Source organism: Pseudophryne corroboree, unplaced genomic scaffold (genome assembly GCF_028390025.1).
Source record: "Pseudophryne corroboree isolate aPseCor3 unplaced genomic scaffold, aPseCor3.hap2 scaffold_650, whole genome shotgun sequence".
Taxonomy (NCBI): Eukaryota; Metazoa; Chordata; class Amphibia; order Anura; family Myobatrachidae; genus Pseudophryne; species Pseudophryne corroboree.
The window spans coordinates 41,807-65,014 of NW_026970239.1; positions in this window are offsets into that span (position 1 = coordinate 41,807).

The window sequence follows — 23,208 nt, forward strand, 5'->3', positions numbered from 1 at the left end:
TCCTTCGTTTGGGAGAAAAATGCAAAGGTACAAGACAGCTTTTCCTTGCCAATATCTCTCTTTTGCACAAAGCTGCGCATTGGAAAATTCAGGGCTATGCCGTGTAGATGATGGCCTAACAGGAGGCTTTAAAATTTTCTTTCTAGTGTCCTTCGTTTGGGAGAAAAATGCAAAGGTACAAGACAGCTTTTCCTTGCCAATATCTCTCTTTTGCAAAGAGCTACGCATTGGAAAATTCAGGGCTATACCGTGTAGATGAAGCACTAACAGGAGGCTTTAAAATTTTCATTCTAGTGTCCTTCGTTTGGGAGAAAAATCCAATGGTACAAGACAGCTTTTCCTTGCCAATATCTCTATTTTGCACAAAGCTGCGCATGGGAAAATTCAGGGCTATGCCGTGTAGATGATGGCCTAACAGGAGGCTTTAAAATTTTCTTTGAAGTGTCCTTCGTTTGGGAGAAAAATGCAAAGGTACAAGACAGCTTTTCCTTGCCAATATCTCTCTTTTGCAAAGAGCTGCGCATTGGAAAATTCAGGGCTATGCCGTGTAGATGATGGCCTAACAGGAGGCTTTAAAATTTTCTTTCTAGTGTCCTTCGTTTGGGAGAAAAATGCAAAGGTACAAGACAGCTTTTCCTTGCCAATATCTCTCTTTTGCAAAGAGCTGCGCATTGGAAAATTCAGGGCTATGCCGTGTAGATGATGGCCTAACAGGAGGCTTTAAAATTTTCTTTCTAGTGTCCTTCGTTTGGGAGAAAAATGCAAAGGTACAAGACAGCTTTTCCTTGCCAATATCTCTCTTTTGCAAAGAGCTGCGCATTGGAAAATTCAGGAGGCTTTAAAATTTTCTTTCTAGTGTCCTTCGTTTGGGAGAAAAATGCAAAGGTACAAGACAGCTTTTCCTTGCCAATATCTCTCTTTTGCAAAGAGCTGCGCATTGGAAAATTCAGGGCTATGCCGTGTAGATGATGGCCTAACAGGAGGCTTTAAAATTTTCTTTCTAGTGTCCTTCGTTTGGGAGAAAAATGCAAAGGTACAAGACAGCTTTTCCTTGCCAATATCTCTCTTTTGCACAAAGCTGCGCATTGGAAAATTCAGGGATTTGCCGTGTAGATGATGGCCTAACAGGAGGCTTTAAAATTTTCTTTCTAGTGTCCTTCGTTTGGGAGAAAAATGCAAAGGTACAAGACAGCTTTTCCTTGCCAATATCTCTCTTTTGCAAAGAGCTGCGCATTGGAAAATTCAGGGCTATGCCGTGTAGATGATGGCCTAACAGGAGGCTTTAAAATTTTATTTCTAGTGTCCTTCGTTTGGGAGAAAAATGCAAAGGTACAAGACAGCTTTTCCTTGCCAATATCTCTCTTTTGCAAAGAGCTACGCATTGGAAAATTCAGGGCTATACCGTGTAGATGAAGCACTAACAGGAGGCTTTAAAATTTTCATTCTAGTGTCCTTCGTTTGGGAGAAAAATCAAATGGTACAAGACAGCTTTTCCTTGCCAATATCTCTCTTTTGCACAAAGCTGCGCATTGGAAAATTCAGGGTAATGCCGTGTAGATGATGGCCTAACAGGAGGCTTTAAAATTTTCTTTCTAGTGTCCTTCGTTTGGGAGAAAAATGCAAAGGTACAAAACAGCTTTTCCTTGCCAATATCTCTCTTTTGCAAAGAGATAGGCATTGGAAAATTCAGGGCTATGCCGTGTAGATGATGGCCTAACAGGAGGCTTTAAAATTTTCTTTCTAGTGTCCTTCGTTTGGGAGAAAAATGCAAAGGTACAAGACAGCTTTTCCTTGCCAATATCTCTCTTTTGCAAAGAGCTGCGCATTGGAAAATTCAGGGCTATGCCGTGTAGATGATGGCCTAACAGGAGGCTTTAACATTTTCTTTCTAGTGTCCTTCGTTTGGGAGAAAAATGCAAAGGTACAAGACAGCTTTTCCTTGCCAATATCTCTCTTTTGCAAAGAGCTGCGCATTGGAAAATTCAGGGCTATGCCGTGTAGATGATGGCCTAACAGGAGGCTTTAAAATTTTCTTTCTAGTGTCCTTCGTTTGGGAGAAAAATGCAAAGGTACAAGACAGCTTTTCCTTGCCAATATCTCTCTTTTGCAAAGAGCTGCGCATTGGAAAATTCAGGAGGCTTTAAAATTTTCTTTCTAGTGTCCTTCGTTTGGGAGAAAAATGCAAAGGTACAAGACAGCTTTTCCTTGCCAATATCTCTCTTTTGCACAAAGCTGCGCATTGGAAAATTCAGGGCTATGCAAGAGCTGCGCATTGGAAAATTCAGGGCTATGCCGTGTAGATGATGGCCTAACAGGAGGCTTTAAAATTTTCTTTCTAGTGTCCTTCGTTTGGGAGAAAAATGCAAAGGTACAAGACAGCTTTTCCTTGCCAATATCTCTCTTTTGCACAAAGCTGCGCATTGGAAAATTCAGGGCTATGCCGTGTAGATGATGGCCTAACAGGAGGCTTTAAAATTTTCTTTCTAGTGTCCTTCGTTTGGGAGAAAAATGCAAAGGTACAAGACAGCTTTTCCTTGCCAATATCTCTCTTTTGCAAAGAGCTGCGCATTGGAAAATTCAGGGCTATGCCGTGTAGATGATGGCCTAACAGGAGGCTTTAAAATTTTCTTTCTAGTGTCCTTCGTTTGGGAGAAAAATGCAAAGGTACAAGACAGCTTTTCCTTGCCAATATCTCTCTTTTGCACAAAGCTGCGCATTGGAAAATTCAGGGCTATGCCGTGTAGATGATGGCCTAACAGGAGGCTTTAAAATTTTCTTTCTAGTGTCCTTCGTTTGGGAGAAAAATGCAAAGGTACAAGACAGCTTTTCCTTGCCAATATCTCTCTTTTGCAAAGAGCTACGCATTGGAAAATTCAGGGCTATACCGTGTAGATGAAGCACTAACAGGAGGCTTTAAAATTTTCATTCTAGTGTCCTTCGTTTGGGAGAAAAATCCAATGGTACAAGACAGCTTTTCCTTGCCAATATCTCTATTTTGCACAAAGCTGCGCATGGGAAAATTCAGGGCTATGCCGTGTAGATGATGGCCTAACAGGAGGCTTTAAAATTTTCTTTGAAGTGTCCTTCGTTTGGGAGAAAAATGCAAAGGTACAAGACAGCTTTTCCTTGCCAATATCTCTCTTTTGCAAAGAGCTGCGCATTGGAAAATTCAGGGCTATGCCGTGTAGATGATGGCCTAACAGGAGGCTTTAAAATTTTCTTTCTAGTGTCCTTCGTTTGGGAGAAAAATGCAAAGGTACAAGACAGCTTTTCCTTGCCAATATCTCTCTTTTGCAAAGAGCTGCGCATTGGAAAATTCAGGGCTATGCCGTGTAGATGATGGCCTAACAGGAGGCTTTAAAATTTTCTTTCTAGTGTCCTTCGTTTGGGAGAAAAATGCAAAGGTACAAGACAGCTTTTCCTTGCCAATATCTCTCTTTTGCAAAGAGCTGCGCATTGGAAAATTCAGGAGGCTTTAAAATTTTCTTTCTAGTGTCCTTCGTTTGGGAGAAAAATGCAAAGGTACAAGACAGCTTTTCCTTGCCAATATCTCTCTTTTGCAAAGAGCTGCACATTGGAAAATTCAGGGCTATGCCGTGTAGATGATGGCCTAACAGGAGGCTTTAAAATTTTCTTTCTAGTGTCCTTCGTTTGGGAGAAAAATGCAAAGGTACAAGACAGCTTTTCCTTGCCAATATCTCTCTTTTGCACAAAGCTGCGCATTGGAAAATTCAGGGATTTGCCGTGTAGATGATGGCCTAACAGGAGGCTTTAAAATTTTCTTTCTAGTGTCCTTCGTTTGGGAGAAAAATGCAAAGGTACAAGACAGCTTTTCCTTGCCAATATCTCTCTTTTGCAAAGAGCTGCGCATTGGAAAATTCAGGGCTATGCCGTGTAGATGATGGCCTAACAGGAGGCTTTAAAATTTTTTTTCTAGTGTCCTTCGTTTGGGAGAAAAATGCAAAGGTACAAGACAGCTTTTCCTTGCCAATATCTCTCTTTTGCAAAGAGCTACGCATTGGAAAATTCAGGGCTATACCGTGTAGATGAAGCACTAACAGGAGGCTTTAAAATTTTCATTCTAGTGTCCTTCGTTTGGGAGAAAAATCAAATGGTACAAGACAGCTTTTCCTTGCCAATATCTCTCTTTTGCACAAAGCTGCGCATTGGAAAATTCAGGGCTATGCCGTGTAGATGATGGCCTAACAGGAGGCTTTAAAATTTTCTTTCTAGTGTCCTTCGTTTGGGAGAAAAATGCAAAGGTACAAAACAGCTTTTCCTTGCCAATATCTCTCTTTTGCAAAGAGATAGGCATTGGAAAATTCAGGGCTATGCCGTGTAGATGATGGCCTAACAGGAAGCTTTAAAATTTTCTTTCTAGTGTCCTTCGTTTGGGAGAAAAATGCAAAGGTACATTGCAGCTTTTCCTTGCCAATATCTTTTTTTTGCAAAGAGATAGGCATTGGAAAATTCAGGGCTATGCCGTGTAGATGATGGCCTAACAGGAGGCTTTAAAATTTTATTTCTAGTGTCCTTCGTTTGGGAGAAAAATGCAAAGGTACAAGACAGCTTTTCCTTGCCAATATCTCTCTTTTGCAAAGAGCTACTCATTGGAAAATTCAGGGCTATACCGTGGAGATGAAGCACTAACAGGAGGCTTTAAAATTTTCATTCTAGTGGCCTTCGTTTGGGAGAAAAATCCAATGGTACAAGACAGCTTTTCCTTGCCAATATCTCTCTTTTGCACAAAGCTGCGCATTGGAAAATTCAGGGCTATGCCGTGTAGATGATGGCCTAACAGGAGGCTTTAAAATTTTCTTTCTAGTGTCCTTCGTTTGGGAGAAAAATGCAAAGGTACAAGACAGCTTTTCCTTGCCAATATCTCTCTTTTGCAAAGAGCTGCGCATTGGAAAATTCAGGGCTATGCCGTGTAGATGATGGCCTAACAGGAGGCTTTAAAATTTTCTTTCTAGTGTCCTTCGTTTGGGAGAAAAATGCAAAGGTACAAGACAGCTTTTCCTTGCCAATATCTCTCTTTTGCAAAGAGCTGCGCATTGGAAAATTCAGGGCTATGCCGTGTAGATGATGGCCTAACAGGAGGCTTTAAAATTTTCTTTCTAGTGTCCTTCGTTTGGGAGAAAAATGCAAAGGTACAAGACAGCTTTTCCTTGCCAATATCTCTCTTTTGCAAAGAGCTGCGCATTGGAAAATTCAGGGCTATGCCGTGTAGATGATGGCCTAACAGGAGGCTTTAAAATTTTCTTTCTAGTGTCCTTCGTTTGGGAGAAAAATGCAAAGGTACAAGACAGCTTTTCCTTGCCAATATCTCTCTTTTGCAAAGAGCTGCGCATTGGAAAATTCAGGGCTATGCCGTGTAGATGATGGCCTAACAGGAGGCTTTACAATTTTCTTTCTAGTGTCCTTCGTTTGGGAGAAAAATGCAAAGGTACAAGACAGCTTTTCCTTGCCAATATCTCTCTTTTGCACAAAGCTGCGCATTGGAAAATTCAGGGCTATGCCGTGTAGATGATGGCCTAACAGGAGGCTTTAAAATTTTCTTTCTAGTGTCCTTCGTTTGGGAGAAAAATGCAAAGGTACAAGACAGCTTTTCCTTGCCAATATCTCTCTTTTGCAAAGAGCTGCGCATTGGAAAATTCAGGGCTATGCCGTGTAGATGATGGCCTAACAGGAGGCTTTAAAATTTTCTTTCTAGTGTCCTTCGTTTGGGAGAAAAATGCAAAGGTACAAGACAGCTTTTCCTTGCCAATATCTCTCTTTTGCAAAGAGCTGCGCATTGGAAAATTCAGGGCTATGCCGTGTAGATGATGGCCTAACAGGAGGCTTTAAAATTTTCTTTCTAGTGTCCTTCGTTTGGGAGAAAAATGCAAAGGTACAAGACAGCTTTTCCTTGCCAATATCTCTCTTTTGCAAAGAGCTGCGCATTGGAAAATTCAGGGCTATGCCGTGTAGATGATGGCCTAACAGGAGGCTTTAAAATTTTCTTTCTAGTGTCCTTCGTTTGGGAGAAAAATGCAAAGGTACAAGACAGCTTTTCCTTGCCAATATCTCTCTTTTGCAAAGAGCTGCGCATTGGAAAATTCAGGGCTATGCCGTGTAGATGATGGCCTATAAGGAGGCTTTAAAATTTTATTTCTAGTGTCCTTCGTTTGGGAGAAAAATGCAAAGGTACAAGACAGCTTTTCCTTGCCAATATCTCTCTTTTGCAAAGAGCTGCGCATTGGAAAATTCAGGGCTATGCCGTGTAGATGATGGCCTATAAGGAGGCTTTAAAATTTTATTTCTAGTGTCCTTCGTTTGGGAGAAAAATCCAATGGTACAAGACAGCTTTTCCTTGCCAATATCTCTCTTTTGCACAAAGCTGCGCATTGGAAAATTCAGGGCTATGCCGTGTAGATGATGGCCTAACAGGAGGCTTTAAAATTTTCTTTCTAGTGTCCTTCGTTTGGGAGAAAAATGCAAAGGTACAAGACAGCTTTTCCTTGCCAATATCTCTCTTTTGCAAAGAGCTGCGCATTGGAAAATTCAGGGCTATGCCGTGTAGATGATGGCCTAACAGGAGGCTTTAAAATTTTCTTTCTAGTGTCCTTCGTTTGGGAGAAAAATGCAAAGGTACAAGACAGCTTTTCCTTGCCAATATCTCTCTTTTGCAAAGAGCTGCGCATTGGAAAATTCAGGGCTATGCCGTGTAGATGATGGCCTAACAGGAGGCTTTAAAATTTTCTTTCTAGTGTCCTTCGTTTGGGAGAAAAATGCAAAGGTACAAGACAGCTTTTCCTTGCCAATATCTCTCTTTTGCACAAAGCTGCGCATTGGAAAATTCAGGGCTATGCCGTGTAGATGATGGCCTAACAGGAGGCTTTAAAATTTTCTTTCTAGTGTCCTTCGTTTGGGAGAAAAATGCAAAGGTACAAGACAGCTTTTCCTTGCCAATATCTCTCTTTTGCAAAGAGCTACGCATTGGAAAATTCAGGGCTATACCGTGTAGATGAAGCACTAACAGGAGGCTTTAAAATTTTCATTCTAGTGTCCTTCGTTTGGGAGAAAAATCCAATGGTACAAGACAGCTTTTCCTTGCCAATATCTCTATTTTGCACAAAGCTGCGCATTGGAAAATTCAGGGCTATGCCGTGTAGATGATGGCCTAACAGGAGGCTTTAAAATTTTCTTTGTAGTGTCCTTCGTTTGGGAGAAAAATGCAAAGGTACAAGACAGCTTTTCCTTGCCAATATCTCTCTTTTGCAAAGAGCTGCGCATTGGAAAATTCAGGGCTATGCCGTGTAGATGATGGCCTAACAGGAGGCTTTAAAATTTTCTTTCTAGTGTCCTTCGTTTGGGAGAAAAATGCAAAGGTACAAGACAGCTTTTCCTTGCCAATATCTCTCTTTTGCAAAGAGCTGCGCATTGGAAAATTCAGGGCTATGCCGTGTAGATGATGGCCTAACAGGAGGCTTTAAAATTTTCTTTCTAGTGTCCTTCGTTTGGGAGAAAATGCAAAGGTACAAGACAGCTTTTCCTTGCCAATATCTCTCTTTTGCAAATAGCTGCGCATTGGAAAATTCAGGGCTATGCCGTGTAGATGATGGCCTAACAGGAGGCTTTAAAATTTTCTTTCTAGTGTCCTTCGTTTGGGAGAAAAATGCAAAGGTACAAGACAGCTTTTCCTTGCCAATATCTCTCTTTTGCAAAGAGCTGCGCATTGGAAAATTCAGGGCTATGCCGTGTAGATGATGGCCTAACAGGAGGCTTTAAAATTTTCTTTCTAGTGTCCTTCGTTTGGGAGAAAAATGCAAAGGTACAAGACAGCTTTTCCTTGCCAATATCTCTCTTTTGCAAAGAGCTGCGCATTGGAAAATTCAGGGCTATGCCGTGTAGATGATGGCCTAACAGGAGGCTTTAAAATTTTCTTTCTAGTGTCCTTCGTTTGGGAGAAAAATGCAAAGGTACAAGACAGCTTTTCCTTGCCAATATCTCTCTTTTGCAAAGAGCTGCGCATTGGAAAATTCAGGGCTATGCCGTGTAGATGATGGCCTAACAGGAGGCTTTAACATTTTCTTTCTAGTGTCCTTCGTTTGGGAGAAAAATGCAAAGGTACAAGACAGCTTTTCCTTGCCAATATCTCTCTTTTGCAAAGAGCTGCGCATTGGAAAATTCAGGGCTATGCCGTGTAGATGATGACCTAACAGGAGGCTTTAAAATTTTCTTTCTAGTGTCCTTCGTTTGGGAGAAAAATGCAAAGGTACAAGACAGCTTTTCCTTGCCAATATCTCTCTTTTGCACAAAGCTGCGCATTGGAAAATTCAGGGCTATGCCGTGTAGATGATGGCCTAACAGGAGGCTTTAAAATTTTCTTTCTAGTGTCCTTCGTTTGGGAGAAAAATGCAAAGGTACATGACAGCTTTTCCTTGCCAATATCTCTCTTTTGCAAAGAGCTGCGCATTGGAAAATTCAGGGCTATGCCGTGTAGATGATGGCCTAACAGGAGGCTTTAAAATTTTATTTCTAGTGTCCTTCGTTTGGGAGAAAAATGCAAAGGTACAAGACAGCTTTTCCTTGCCAATATCTCTCTTTTGCAAAGAGCTGCGCATTGGAAAATTCAGGGCTATGCCGTGTAGATGATGGCCTAACAGGAGGCTTTAAAATTTTATTTCTAGTGTCCTTCGTTTGGGAGAAAAATGCAAAGGTACAAGACAGCTTTTCCTTGCCAATATCTCTCTTTTGCAAAGAGCTGCGCATTGGAAAATTCAGGGCTATGCCGTGTAGATGATGGCCTAACAGGAGGCTTTAAAATTTTCTTTCTAGTGTCCTTCGTTTGGGAGAAAAATGCAAAGGTACAAGACAGCTTTTCCTTGCCAATATCTCTCTTTTGCACAAAGCTGCGCATTGGAAAATTCAGGGCTATGCAGTGTAGATGATGGCCTAACAGGAGGCTTTAAAATTTTCTTTCTAGTGTCCTTCGTTTGGGAGAAAAATGCAAAGGTACAAGACAGCTTTTCCTTGCCAATATCTCTCTTTTGCAAAGAGCTGCGCATTGGAAAATTCAGGGCTATGCCGTGTAGATGATGGCCTAACAGGAGGCTTTAAAATTTTCTTTCTAGTGTCCTTCGTTTGGGAGAAAAATGCAAAGGTACAAGACAGCTTTTCCTTGCCAATATCTCTCTTTTGCAAAGAGCTGCGCATTGGAAAATTCAGGGCTATGCCGTGTAGATGATGGCCTAACAGGAGGCTTTAAAATTTTCTTTCTAGTGTCCTTCGTTTGGGAGAAAATGCAAAGGTACAAGACAGCTTTTCCTTGCCAATATCTCTCTTTTGCAAATAGCTGCGCATTGGAAAATTCAGGGCTATGCCGTGTAGATGATGGCCTAACAGGAGGCTTTAAAATTTTCTTTCTAGTGTCCTTCGTTTGGGAGAAAAATGCAAAGGTACAAGACAGCTTTTCCTTGCCAATATCTCTCTTTTGCAAAGAGCTGCGCATTGGAAAATTCAGGGCTATGCCGTGTAGATGATGGCCTAACAGGAGGCTTTAAAATTTTCTTTATAGTGTCCTTCGTTTGGGAGAAAAATGCAAAGGTACAAGACAGCTTTTCCTTGCCAATATCTCTCTTTTGCAAAGAGCTGCGCATTGGAAAATTCAGGGCTATGCCATGTAGATGATGGCCTAACAGGAGGCTTTAAAATTTTCTTTCTAGTGTCCTTCGTTTGGGAGAAAAATGCAAAGGTACAAGACAGCTTTTCCTTGCCAATATCTCTCTTTTGCAAAGAGCTGCGCATTGGAAAATTCAGGGCTATGCCGTGTAGATGATGGCCTAACAGGAGGCTTTAACATTTTCTTTCTAGTGTCCTTCGTTTGGGAGAAAAATGCAAAGGTACAAGACAGCTTTTCCTTGCCAATATCTCTCTTTTGCAAAGAGCTGCGCATTGGAAAATTCAGGGCTATGCCGTGTAGATGATGGCCTAACAGGAGGCTTTAAAATTTTCTTTTTAGTGTCCTTCGTTTGGGAGAAAAATGCAAAGGTACAAGACAGCTTTTCCTTGCCAATATCTCTCTTTTGCACAAAGCTGCGCATTGGAAAATTCAGGGCTATGCCGTGTAGATGATGGCCTAACAGGAGGCTTTACAATTTTCTTTCTAGTGTCCTTCGTTTGGGAGAAAAATGCAAAGGTACATGACAGCTTTTCCTTGCCAATATCTCTCTTTTGCAAAGAGCTGCGCATTGGAAAATTCAGGGCTATGCCGTGTAGATGATGGCCTAACAGGAGGCTTTAAAATTTTCTTTCTAGTGTCCTTCGTTTGGGAGAAAAATGCAAAGGTACAAGACAGCTTTTCCTTGCCAATATCTCTCTTTTGCAAAGAGCTGCGCATTGGAAAATTCAGGGCTATGCCGTGTAGATGATGGCCTAACAGGAGGCTTTAAAATTTTCTTTCTAGTGTCCTTCGTTTGGGAGAAAAATGCAAAGGTACAAGACAGCTTTTCCTTGCCAATATCTCTCTTTTGCAAAGAGCTGCGCATTGGAAAATTCAGGGCTATGCCGTGTAGATGATGGCCTAACAGGAGGCTTTAAAATTTTCTTTCTAGTGTCCTTCGTTTGGGAGAAAAATGCAAAGGTACAAGACAGCTTTTCCTTGCCAATATCTCTCTTTTGCACAAAGCTGCGCATTGGAAAATTCAGGGCTATGCAGTGTAGATGATGGCCTAACAGGAGGCTTTAAAATTTTCTTTCTAGTGTCCTTCGTTTGGGAGAAAAATGCAAAGGTACAAGACAGCTTTTCCTTGCCAATATCTCTCTTTTGCAAAGAGCTACGCATTGGAAAATTCAGGGCTATACCGTGTAGATGAAGCACTAACAGGAGGCTTTAAAATTTTCATTCTAGTGTCCTTCGTTTGGGAGAAAAATCCAATGGTACAAGACAGCTTTTCCTTGCCAATATCTCTATTTTGCACAAAGCTGCGCATTGGAAAATTCAGGGCTATGCCGTGTAGATGATGGCCTAACAGGAGGCTTTAAAATTTTCTTTGTAGTGTCCTTCGTTTGGGAGAAAAATGCAAAGGTACAAGACAGCTTTTCCTTGCCAATATCTCTCTTTTGCAAAGAGCTGCGCATTGGAAAATTCAGGGCTATGCCGTGTAGATGATGGCCTAACAGGAGGCTTTAAAATTTTCTTTCTAGTGTCCTTCGTTTGGGAGAAAAATGCAAAGGTACAAGACAGCTTTTCCTTGCCAATATCTCTCTTTTGCAAAGAGCTGCGCATTGGAAAATTCAGGGCTATGCCGTGTAGATGATGGCCTAACAGGAGGCTTTAAAATTTTCTTTCTAGTGTCCTTCGTTTGGGAGAAAAATGCAAAGGTACAAGACAGCTTTTCCTTGCCAATATCTCTCTTTTGCAAATAGCTGCGCATTGGAAAATTCAGGGCTATGCCGTGTAGATGATGGCCTAACAGGAGGCTTTAAAATTTTCTTTCTAGTGTCTTTCGTTTGGGAGAAAAATGCAAAGGTACAAGACAGCTTTTCCTTGCCAATATCTCTCTTTTGCAAAGAGCTGCGCATTGGAAAATTCAGGGCTATGCCGTGTAGATGATGGCCTAACAGGAGGCTTTAAAATTTTCTTTCTAGTGTCCTTCGTTTGGGAGAAAAATGCAAAGGCACAAGACAGCTTTTCCTTGCCAATATCTCTCTTTTGCAAAGAGCTACGCATTGGAAAATTCAGGGCTATACCGTGTAGATGAAGCACTAACAGGAGGCTTTAAAATTTTCATTCTAGTGTCCTTCGTTTGGGAGAAAAATCCAATGGTACAAGACAGCTTTTCCTTGCCAATATCTCTATTTTGCACAAAGCTGCGCATTGGAAAATTCAGGGCTATGCCGTGTAGATGATGGCCTAACAGGAGGCTTTAAAATTTTCTTTGTAGTGTCCTTCGTTTGGGAGAAAAATGCAAAGGTACAAGACAGCTTTTCCTTGCCAATATCTCTCTTTTGCAAAGAGCTGCGCATTGGAAAATTCAGGGCTATGCCGTGTAGATGATGGCCTAACAGGAGGCTTTAAAATTTTCTTTCTAGTGTCCTTCGTTTGGGAGAAAAATGCAAAGGTACAAGACAGCTTTTCCTTGCCAATATCTCTCTTTTGCAAAGAGCTGCGCATTGGAAAATTCAGGGCTATGCCGTGTAGATGATGGCCTAACAGGAGGCTTTAAAATTTTCTTTCTAGTGTCCTTCGTTTGGGAGAAAAATGCAAAGGTACAAGACAGCTTTTCCTTGCCAATATCTCTCTTTTGCAAATAGCTGCGCATTGGAAAATTCAGGGCTATGCCGTGTAGATGATGGCCTAACAGGAGGCTTTAAAATTTTCTTTCTAGTGTCTTTCGTTTGGGAGAAAAATGCAAAGGTACAAGACAGCTTTTCCTTGCCAATATCTCTCTTTTGCAAAGAGCTGCGCATTGGAAAATTCAGGGCTATGCCGTGTAGATGATGGCCTAACAGGAGGCTTTAAAATTTTCTTTCTAGTGTCCTTCGTTTGGGAGAAAAATGCAAAGGCACAAGACAGCTTTTCCTTGCCAATATCTCTCTTTTGCAAAGAGCTACGCATTGGAAAATTCAGGGCTATACCGTGTAGATGAAGCACAAACAGGAGGCTTTAAAATTTTCATTCTAGTGTCCTTCGTTTGGGAGAAAAATCCAATGGTACAAGACAGCTTTTCCTTGCCAATATCTCTCTTTTGCACAAAGCTGCGCATTGGAAAATTCAGGGCTATGCCGTGTAGATGATGGCCTAACAGGAGGCTTTAAAATTTTCTTTCTAGTGTCCTTCGTTTGGGAGAAAAATGCAAAGGTACAAGACAGCTTTTCCTTGCCAATATCTCTCTTTTGCAAAGAGCTGCGCATTGGAAAATTCAGGGCTATGCCGTGTAGATGATGGCCTAACAGGAGGCTTTAAAATTTTCTTTCTAGTGTCCTTCGTTTGGGAGAAAAATGCAAAGGTACAAGACAGCTTTTCCTTGCCAATATCTCTCTTTTGCACAAAGCTGCGCATTGGAAAATTCAGGGCTATGCCGTGTAGATGATGGCCTAACAGGAGGCTTCAAAATTTTCTTTCTAGTGTCCTTCGTTTGGGAGAAAAATGCAAAGGTACAAGACAGCTTTTCCTTGCCAATATCTCTCTTTTGCAAAGAGCTACGCATTGGAAAATTCAGGGCTATACCGTGTAGATGAAGCACTAACAGGAGGCTTTAAAATTTTCATTCTAGTGTCCTTCGTTTGGGAGAAAAATCCAATGGTACAAGACCGCTTTTCCTTGCCAATATCTCTATTTTGCACAAAGCTGCGCATTGGAAAATTCAGGGCTATGCCGTGTAGATGATGGCCTAACAGGAGGCTTTAAAATTTTCTTTCTAGTGTCCTTCGTTTGGGAGAAAAATGCAAAGGTACAAGACAGCTTTTCCTTGCCAATATCTCTCTTTTGCACAAAGCTGCGCATTGGAAAATTCAGGGCTATGCCGTGTAGATGATGGCCTAACAGGAGGCTTTAAAATTTTCTTTCTAGTGTCCTTCGTTTGGGAGAAAAATGCAAAGGTACAAGACAGCTTTTCCTTGCCAATATCTCTCTTTTGCACAAAGCTGCGCATTGGAAAATTCTGGGCTATGCCGTGTAGATGACGGCCTAACAGGAGGCTTTAAAATTTTCTTTCTAGTGTCCTTCGTTTGGGAGAAAAATGCAAAGGTACAAGACAGCTTTTCCTTGCCAATATCTCTCTTTTGCAAAGAGCTGCGCATTGGAAAATTCAGGGCTATGCCGTGTAGATGATGGCCTAACAGGAGGCTTTAAAATTTTCTTTCTAGTGTCCTTCGTTTGGGAGAAAAATGCAAAGGTACAAGACAGCTTTTCCTTGCCAATATCTCTCTTTTGCAAAGAGCTGCGCATTGGAAAATTCAGGGCTATGCCGTGTAGATGATGGCCTAACAGGAGGCTTTAAAATTTTCTTTCTAGTGTCCTTCGTTTGGGAGAAAAATGCAAAGGTACAAGACAGCTTTTCCTTGCCAATATCTCTCTTTTGCACAAAGCTGCGCATTGGAAAATTCAGGGCTATGCCGTGTAGATGATGGCCTAACAGGAGGCTTTAAAATTTTCTTTCTAGTGTCCTTCGTTTGGGAGAAAAATGCAAAGGTACAAGACAGCTTTTCCTTGCCAATATCTCTCTTTTGCAAAGAGCTACGCATTGGAAAATTCAGGGCTATACCGTGTAGATGAAGCACTAACAGGAGGCTTTAAAATTTTCATTCTAGTGTCCTTCGTTTGGGAGAAAAATCCAATGGTACAAGACAGCTTTTCCTTGCCAATATCTCTATTTTGCACAAAGCTGCGCATTGGAAAATTCAGGGCTATGCCGTGTAGATGATGGCCTAACAGGAGGCTTTAAAATTTTCTTTCTAGTGTCCTTCGTTTGGGAGAAAAATGCAAAGGTACAAGACAGCTTTTCCTTGCCAATATCTCTCTTTTGCAAAGAGCTGCGCATTGGAAAATTCAGGGCTATGCCGTGTAGATGATGGCCTAACAGGAGGCTTTAAAATTTTCTTTCTAGTGTCCTTCGTTTGGGAGAAAAATGCAAAGGTACAAGACAGCTTTTCCTTGCCAATATCTCTCTTTTGCAAATAGCTGCGCATTGGAAAATTCAGGGCTATGCCGTGTAGATGATGGCCTAACAGGAGGCTTTAAAATTTTCTTTCTAGTGTCCTTCGTTTGGGAGAAAAATGCAAAGGTACAAGACAGCTTTTCCTTGCCAATATCTCTCTTTTGCAAAGAGCTGCGCATTGGAAAATTCAGGGCTATGGCGTGTAGATGATGGCCTAACAGGAGGCTTTAAAATTTTCTTTCTAGTGTCCTTCGTTTGGGAGAAAAATGCAAAGGTACAAGACAGCTTTTCCTTGCCAATATCTCTCTTTTGCACAAAGCTGCGCATTGGAAAATTCAGGGCTATGCCGTGTAGATGATGGCCTAACAGGAGGCTTTAAAATTTTCTTTCTAGTGTCCTTCGTTTGGGAGAAAAATGCAAAGGTACAAGACAGCTTTTCCTTGCCAATATCTCTCTTTTGCAAAGAGCTGCGCATTGGAAAATTCAGGGCTATGCCGTGTAGATGATGGCCTAACAGGAGGCTTTAAAATTTTCTTTCTAGTGTCCTTCGTTTGGGAGAAAAATGCAAAGGTACAAGACAGCTTTTCCTTGCCAATATCTCTCTTTTGCAAAGAGCTGCGCATTGGAAAATTCAGGGCTATGCCGTGTAGATGATGGCCTAACAGGAGGCTTTAAAATTTTCTTTCTAGTGTCCTTCGTTTGGGAGAAAACTGCAAAGGTACAAGACAGCTTTTCCTTGCCAATATCTCTCTTTTGCAAAGAGCTGCGCATTGGAAAATTCAGGGCTATGCCGTGTAGATGATGGCCTAACAGGAGGCTTTAAAATTTTATTTCTAGTGTCCTTCGTTTGGGAGAAAAATGCAAAGGTACAAGACAGCTTTTCCTTGCCAATATCTCTCTTTTGCAAAGAGCTGCGCATTGGAAAATTCAGGGCTATGCCGTGTAGATGATGGCCTAGCAGGAGGCTTTAAAATTTTCTTTCTAGTGTCCTTCGTTTGGGAGAAAAATGCAAAGGTACAAGACAGCTTTTCCTTGCCAATATCTCTCTTTTGCAAAGAGCTGCGCATTGGAAAATTCAGGGCTATGCCGTGTAGATGATGGCCTAACAGGAGGCTTTAAAATTTTCTTTCTAGTGTCCTTCGTTTGGGAGAAAAATGCAAAGGTACAAGACAGCTTTTCCTTGCCAATATCTCTCTTTTGCACAAAGCTGCGCATTTGAAAATTCAGGGCTATGCCGTGTAGATGATGGCCTAACAGGAGGCTTTAAAATTTTCTTTCTAGTGTCCTTCGTTTGGGAGAAAAATGCAAAGGTACAAGACAGCTTTTCCTTGCCAATATCTCTCTTTTGCAAAGAGCTACGCATTGGAAAATTCAGGGCTATACCGTGTAGATGAAGCACAAACAGGAGGCTTTAAAATTTTCATTCTAGTGTCCTTCGTTTGGGAGAAAAATCCAATGGTACAAGACAGCTTTTCCTTGCCAATATCTCTTTTGCACAAAGCTGCGCATTGGAAAATTCAGGGCTATGCCGTGTAGATGATGGCCTAACAGGAGGCTTTAAAATTTTCTTTCTAGTGTCCTTCGTTTGGGAGAAAAATGCAAAGGTACAAGACAGCTTTTCCTTGCCAATATCTCTCTTTTGCAAAGAGCTGCGCATTGGAAAATTCAGGGCTATGCCGTGTAGATGATGGCCTAACAGGAGGCTTTAAAATTTTCTTTCTAGTGTCCTTCGTTTGGGAGAAAAATGCAAAGGTACAAGACAGCTTTTCCTTGCCAATATCTCTCTTTTGCAAAGAGCTGCGCATTGGAAAATTCAGGGCTATGCCGTGTAGATGATGGCCTAACAGGAGGCTTTAAAATTTTCTTTCTAGTGTCCTTCGTTTGGGAGAAAAATGCAAAGGTACAAGACAGCTTTTCCTTGCCAATATCTCTCTTTTGCACAAAGCTGCGCATTGGAAAATTCAGGGCTATGCCGTGTAGATGATGGCCTAACAGGAGGCTTTAAAATTTTCTTTCTAGTGTCCTTCGTTTGGGAGAAAAATGCAAAGGTACAAGACAGCTTTTCCTTGCCAATATCTCTCTTTTGCAAAGAGCTACGCATTGGAAAATTCAGGGCTATACCGTGTAGATGAAGCACTAACAGGAGGCTTTAAAATTTTCATTCTAGTGTCCTTCGTTTGGGAGAAAAATCCAATGGTACAAGACAGCTTTTCCTTGCCAATATCTCTATTTTGCACAAAGCTGCGCATTGGAAAATTCAGGGCTATGCCGTGTAGATGATGGCCTAACAGGAGGCTTTAAAATTTTCTTTGTAGTGTCCTTCGTTTGGGAGAAAAATGCAAAGGTACAAGACAGCTTTTCCTTGCCAATATCTCTCTTTTGCAAAGAGCTGCGCATTGGAAAATTCAGGGCTATGCCGTGTAGATGATGGCCTAACAGGAGGCTTTAAAATTTTCTTTCTAGTGTCCTTCGTTTGGGAGAAAAATGCAAAGGTACAAGACAGCTTTTACTTGCCAATATCTCTCTTTTGCAAAGAGCTGCGCATTGGAAAATTCAGGGCTATGCCGTGTAGATGATGGCCTAACAGGAGACTTTAAAATTTTCTTTCTAGTGTCCTTCGTTTGGGAGAAAAATGCAAAGGTACAAGACAGCTTTTCCTTGCCAATATCTCTCTTTTGCAAAGAGCTGCGCATTGGAAAATTCAGGCTATGCCGTGTAGATGATGGCCTAACAGGAGGCTTTACAATTTTCTTTCTAGTGTCCTTCGTTTGGGAGAAAAATGCAAAGGTACAAGACAGCTTTTCCTTGCCAATATCTCTCTTTTGCAAAGAGCTGCGCATTGGAAAATTCAGGGCTATGCCGTGTAGATGATGGCCTAACAGGAGGCTTTAAAATTTTCTTTCTAGTGTCCTTCGTTTGGGAGAAAAATGCAAAGGTACAAGACAGCTTTTCCTTGCCAATATCTCTCTTTTGCAAAGAGCTGCGCATTGGAAAATTCAGGGCTATGCCGTGTAGATGATGGCCTAACAGGAGGCTTTAAAATTTTCTTTCTAGTGTCCTTCGTTTGGGAGAAAAATGCAAAGGTACAAGACAGCTTTTCCTTGCCAATATCTCTCTTTTGCACAAAGCTGCGCATTGGAAAATTCAGGGCTATGCCGTGTAGATGATGGCCTAACAGGAGGCTTTAAAATTTTCTTTCTAGTGTCCTTCGTTTGGGAGAAAAATGCAAAGGTACAAGACAGCTTTTCCTTGCCAATATCTCTCTTTTGCAAAGAGCTGCGCATTGGAAAATTCAGGGCTATGCCGTGTAGATGATGGCCTAACAGGAGACTTTAAAATTTTCTTTCTAGTGTCCTTCGTTTGGGAGAAAAATGCAAAGGTACAAGACAGCTTTTCCTTGCCAATATCTCTCTTTTGCAAAGAGCTGCGCATTGGAAAATTCAGGCTATGCCGTGTAGATGATGGCCTAACAGGAGGCTTTACAATTTTCTTTCTAGTGTCCTTCGTTTGGGAGAAAAATGCAAAGGTACAAGACAGCTTTTCCTTGCCAATATCTCTCTTTTGCAAAGAGCTGCGCATTGGAAAATTCAGGGCTATGCCGTGTAGATGATGGCCTAACAGGAGGCTTTAAAATTTTCTTTCTAGTGTCCTTCGTTTGGGAGAAAAATGCAAAGGTACAAGACAGCTTTTCCTTGCCAATATCTCTCTTTTGCAAAGAGCTGCGCATTGGAAAATTCAGGGCTATGCCGTGTAGATGATGGCCTAACAGGAGGCTTTAAAATTTTCTTTTTAGTGTCCTTCGTTTGGGAGAAAAATGCAAAGGTACAAGACAGCTTTTCCTTGCCAATATCTCTCTTTTGCACAAAGCTGCGCATTGGAAAATTCAGGGCTATGCCGTGTAGATGATGGCCTAACAGGAGGCTTTAAAATTTTCTTTCTAGTGTCCTTCGTTTGGGAGAAAAATGCAAAGGTACAAGACAGCTTTTCCTTGCCAATATCTCTCTTTTGCAAAGAGCTGCGCATTGGAAAATTCAGGGCTATGCCGTGTAGATGATGGCCTAACAGGAGGCTTTAAAATTTTCTGTCTAGTGTCCTTCGTTTGGGAGAAAAATGCAAAGGTACAAGACAGCTTTTCCTTGCCAATATCTCTCTTTTGCAAAGAGCTGCGCATTGGAAAATTCAGGGCTATGCCGTGTAGATGATGGCCTAACAGGAGGCTTTAAAATTTTCTTTCTAGTGTCCTTCGTTTGGGAGAAAAATGCAAAGGTACAAGACAGCTTTTCCTTGCCAATATCTCTCTTTTGCAAAGAGCTGCGCATTGGAAAATTCAGGGCTATGCCGTGTAGATGATGGCCTAACAGGAGGCTTTACAATTTTCTTTCTAGTGTCCTTCGTTTGGGAGAAAAATGCAAAGGTACAAGACAGCTTTTCCTTGCCAATATCTCTCTTTTGCAAAGAGCTGCGCATTGGAAAATTCAGGGCTATGCCGTGTAGATGATGGCCTAACAGGAGGCTTTAAAATTTTCTTTCTAGTGTCCTTCGTTTGGGAGAAAAATGCAAAGGTACAAGACAGCTTTTCCTTGCCAATATCTCTCTTTTGCAAAGAGCTGCGCATTGGAAAATTCAGGGCTATGCCGTGTAGATGATGGCCTAACAGGAGGCTTTAAAATTTTCTTTCTAGTGTCCTTCGTTTGGGAGAAAAATGCAAAGGTACAAGACAGCTTTTCCTTGCCAATATCTCTCTTTTGCAAAGAGCTGCGCATTGGAAAATTCAGGGCTATGCCGTGTAGATGATGGCCTAACAGGAGGCTTTAAAATTTTCTTTCTAGTGTCCTTCGTTTGGGAGAAAAATGCAAAGGTACAAGACAGCTTTTCCTTGCCAATATCTCTCTTTTGCAAAGAGCTGCGCATTGGAAAATTCAGGGCTATGCCGTGTAGATGATGGCCTAACAGGAGGCTTTACAATTTTCTTTCTAGTGTCCTTCGTTTGGGAGAAAAATGCAAAGGTACAAGACAGCTTTTCCTTGCCAATATCTCTCTTTTGCAAAGAGCTGCGCATTGGAAAATTCAGGGCTATGCCGTGTAGATGATGGCCTAACAGGAGGCTTTAAAATTTTCTTTCTAGTGTCCTTCGTTTGGGAGAAAAATGCAAAGGTACAAGACAGCTTTTCCTTGCCAATATCTCTCTTTTGCAAAGAGCTGCGCATTGGAAAATTCAGGGCTATGCCGTGTAGATGATGGCCTAACAGGAGGCTTTAAAATTTTCTTTCTAGTGTCCTTCGTTTGGGAGAAAAATGCAAAGGTACAAGACAGCTTTTCCTTGCCAATATCTCTCTTTTGCAAAGAGCTGCGCATTGGAAAATTCAGGGCTATGGCGTGTAGATGATGGCTGTCAAAGTCAGAAAAATGTCTCAATGCACACTGCCATATTTGCACCGCACACTGGTCCGTGCTGCGCGTGCGTACGCTCTCCCGTGGAGGCGCATACCCGCAATAGCGTGCACACGCAGGCGCGGTATGCGCATTTACGGTAGAGTTTATGTGATCGTAGCGTGCGACTCATTCGTTACAAATGTTCACAATTAATGTAGTTTATAGATTATGGTCCCTTTGATAGATTCTGAAAGTTTGGTTAATATAGAATGTCCCTGAACGGAGGAATCCCTCTTTGTATTGTGCGAAGGATCTAACAGGGGTCATACAGCAGTGTTTGGTACCCATCGGAAGAGTATTTAAATAGCAATATTCCGGTGTTGGTTTGGAGCAGATTAATCGCTCGTGCGAATAGTTATGGACATAAGAAGTTATGTCCATTTATTTATTTGTCCTTACTTAGTCATGCATCTGAACAGTTGGAGACAGGCATCAGTAGGTCTCAAATGTCTCTTTGACCTCAGGGATCCCCCAAACAATAGTTTGCATGTTAAGAGGGCCTCATACCTACACATGCATAAGGTAAACACAGATAGTAATTGAAGATCAATTGTACTCCAAATCAGTATCTTTCCCGCAGACGGAGTACAATAGTCTGTAATTACACTGAGCTTTTGAGACTCAATGAGGAAGGCCAACACCTGTGTTTACAAATGGGGCTGGATTTGTATACAGGAGAATGAGGGCTGAGATGTCATTGTCTCAACTGAAAGTGGACATCATGAATATAGAACAAAACCCAGACAGGATTCTGGGTTTGTATTCGCCAAACAATAGCTTCTCACTAGACAGGAATGTGTTGGTCATCACCCATTGTGTTACATAACCAAGGCCACTGATGCAGCTGGCTCACATGCTGGGAGGGACACACACTTCTTGTGGTTGACACACCCCCACAGCTGGAATGCAGGTATGATATACCCACTGGAGATCACAGGGCTGACTCTCTCACTCAGAACTAAGCTAGCATCAAGCAGCATGGCGGCTACATCCCCAGGACAGAATTCCTTCCCAAAGGCTAAGTATTGAACTTCACATGGCTAGATAAGGAAACAGATAGATTGCTTTCTGGTTTAAATAGGATATTGTAACTTGGTTGTATGATTGTTGGGTGTTTGTGTTGGTGCCCTGTGGAATCTGTGATGGTAGCTGGGATCTTGTTAATCATAAATACCACCATGCAGTACTTTTGAATATGTGCTGGTAGCAATGGCAGGCTGATACTTGTGAGTACCTGGTGGTCTGGTCTTGTGATAACTCATATGCTCTGGTTATAGAGATACTGAAGTTGTTTGGGATGTGAAATTATGAGATGGTTCTAGGAAGTTGGATTACATTGTGAAAGGTGATTTAGATTGTTTGGAATTGTAAAATCAGAACATATGCATTGTTTGGAGGCTTGGACATTTTGGAATAAAATGGAGTCTAGCTTCTGCCCCATGCGGCATTGTAGGGACGATTGTGTAGCTGGGTGTTGTGTATATAGGGACAGGCAGCATGGGTAAGCTCAAGTACTTTCTAAACAAAGATTCTCAGCATTTATTAACTGCGCAGCGATTGTTCCTCACATGTGTAAGCTTCGCTGCAACCATATTGTTTTTTAATGTTATTGTGAGCCAATTTCTCTCATCTCTCTCCGTCTCTCCGTCTCTCTCTCTCTCTCTCTCTCTCTCTCTCTCCTCTTTTCTCTTATATCTCTCATAGTATTATAGTATTGTACTGTATTGCATTTAGGTCAGTGTAGTATTGTCTTTTTGTATTTATTGTTTAGATCTGTGGTTAGGAAGTCTCTGTTATATTGTAGTGTATCATTTGTACTGTTACCCCCGTTTTACAAGTATATTAGATATAATACAGTTAATAGGCCTTGGAACCTAAACCAGTATCTGTGTATTTTCTATAGTGTTAAGTGTTCACTTGAGCGTCGGTGACGCTCAAGCAGCTTTGTAGATAGTCAGGTTACACAAGGTTGCACTTACACCCTGTACTCACATTAAGGTATTCTGTGTATTTCATTGGTATAAGGTTTTAACATAAAGGTATAGTGTTGTAAGCGTCTGCATCGCTGGTGACCTCCTCGTGGTCTCGAGCGTAAGCTACGCTACAGCGAATCATTCCCCTAGACATAACCAATAACGTGTCCTGTGATCACTGGGCCGCGAGCGAACGTGACGCTTGAGCGTCTCGCCTACGGCTGAGCGATCGCTACGCCAATAGCGTACCATTACGGTACTTCTTGAGCAAACAGCGTACAGTGTTCTTAGCTTCATAAAGGGTTGTTTATACGACAAGGAATTTAGCATTGTCATGGCCTAACAGGAGGCTTTAAAATTTTCTTTCTAGTGTCCTTCGTTTGGGAGAAAAATGCAAAGGTACAAGACAGCTTTTCCTTGCCAATATCTCTCTTTTGCACAAAGCTGCGCATTGGAAAATTCAGGGCTATGCCGTGTAGATGATGGCCTAACAGGAGGCTTTAAAATTTTCTTTCTAGTGTCCTTCGTTTGGGAGAAAAATGCAAAGGTACAAGACAGCTTTTCCTTGCCAATATCTCTCTTTTGCACAAAGCTGCGCATTGGAAAATTCAGGGCTATGCCGTGTAGATGATGGCCTAACAGGAGGCTTTAAAATTTTCTTTGTAGTGTCCTTCGTTTGGGAGAAAAATGCAAAGGTACAAGACAGCTTTTCCTTGCCAATATCTCTCTTTTGCAAAGAGCTGCGCATTGGAAAATTCAGGGCTATGCCGTGTAGATGATGGCCTAACAGGAGGCTTTAAAATTTTCTTTCTAGTGTCCTTCGTTTGGGAGAAAAATGCAAAGGTACAAGACAGCTTTTCCTTGCCAATATCTCTCTTTTGCAAAGAGCTGCGCATTGGAAAATTCAGGGCTATGCCGTGTAGATGATGGCCTAACAGGAGACTTTAAAATTTTCTTTCTAGTGTCCTTCGTTTGGGAGAAAAATGCAAAGGTACAAGACAGCTTTTCCTTGCCAATATCTCTCTTTTGCAAAGAGCTGCGCATTGGAAAATTCAGGCTATGCCGTGTAGATGATGGCCTAACAGGAGGCTTTACAATTTTCTTTCTAGTGTCCTTCGTTTGGGAGAAAAATGCAAAGGTACAAGACAGCTTTTCCTTGC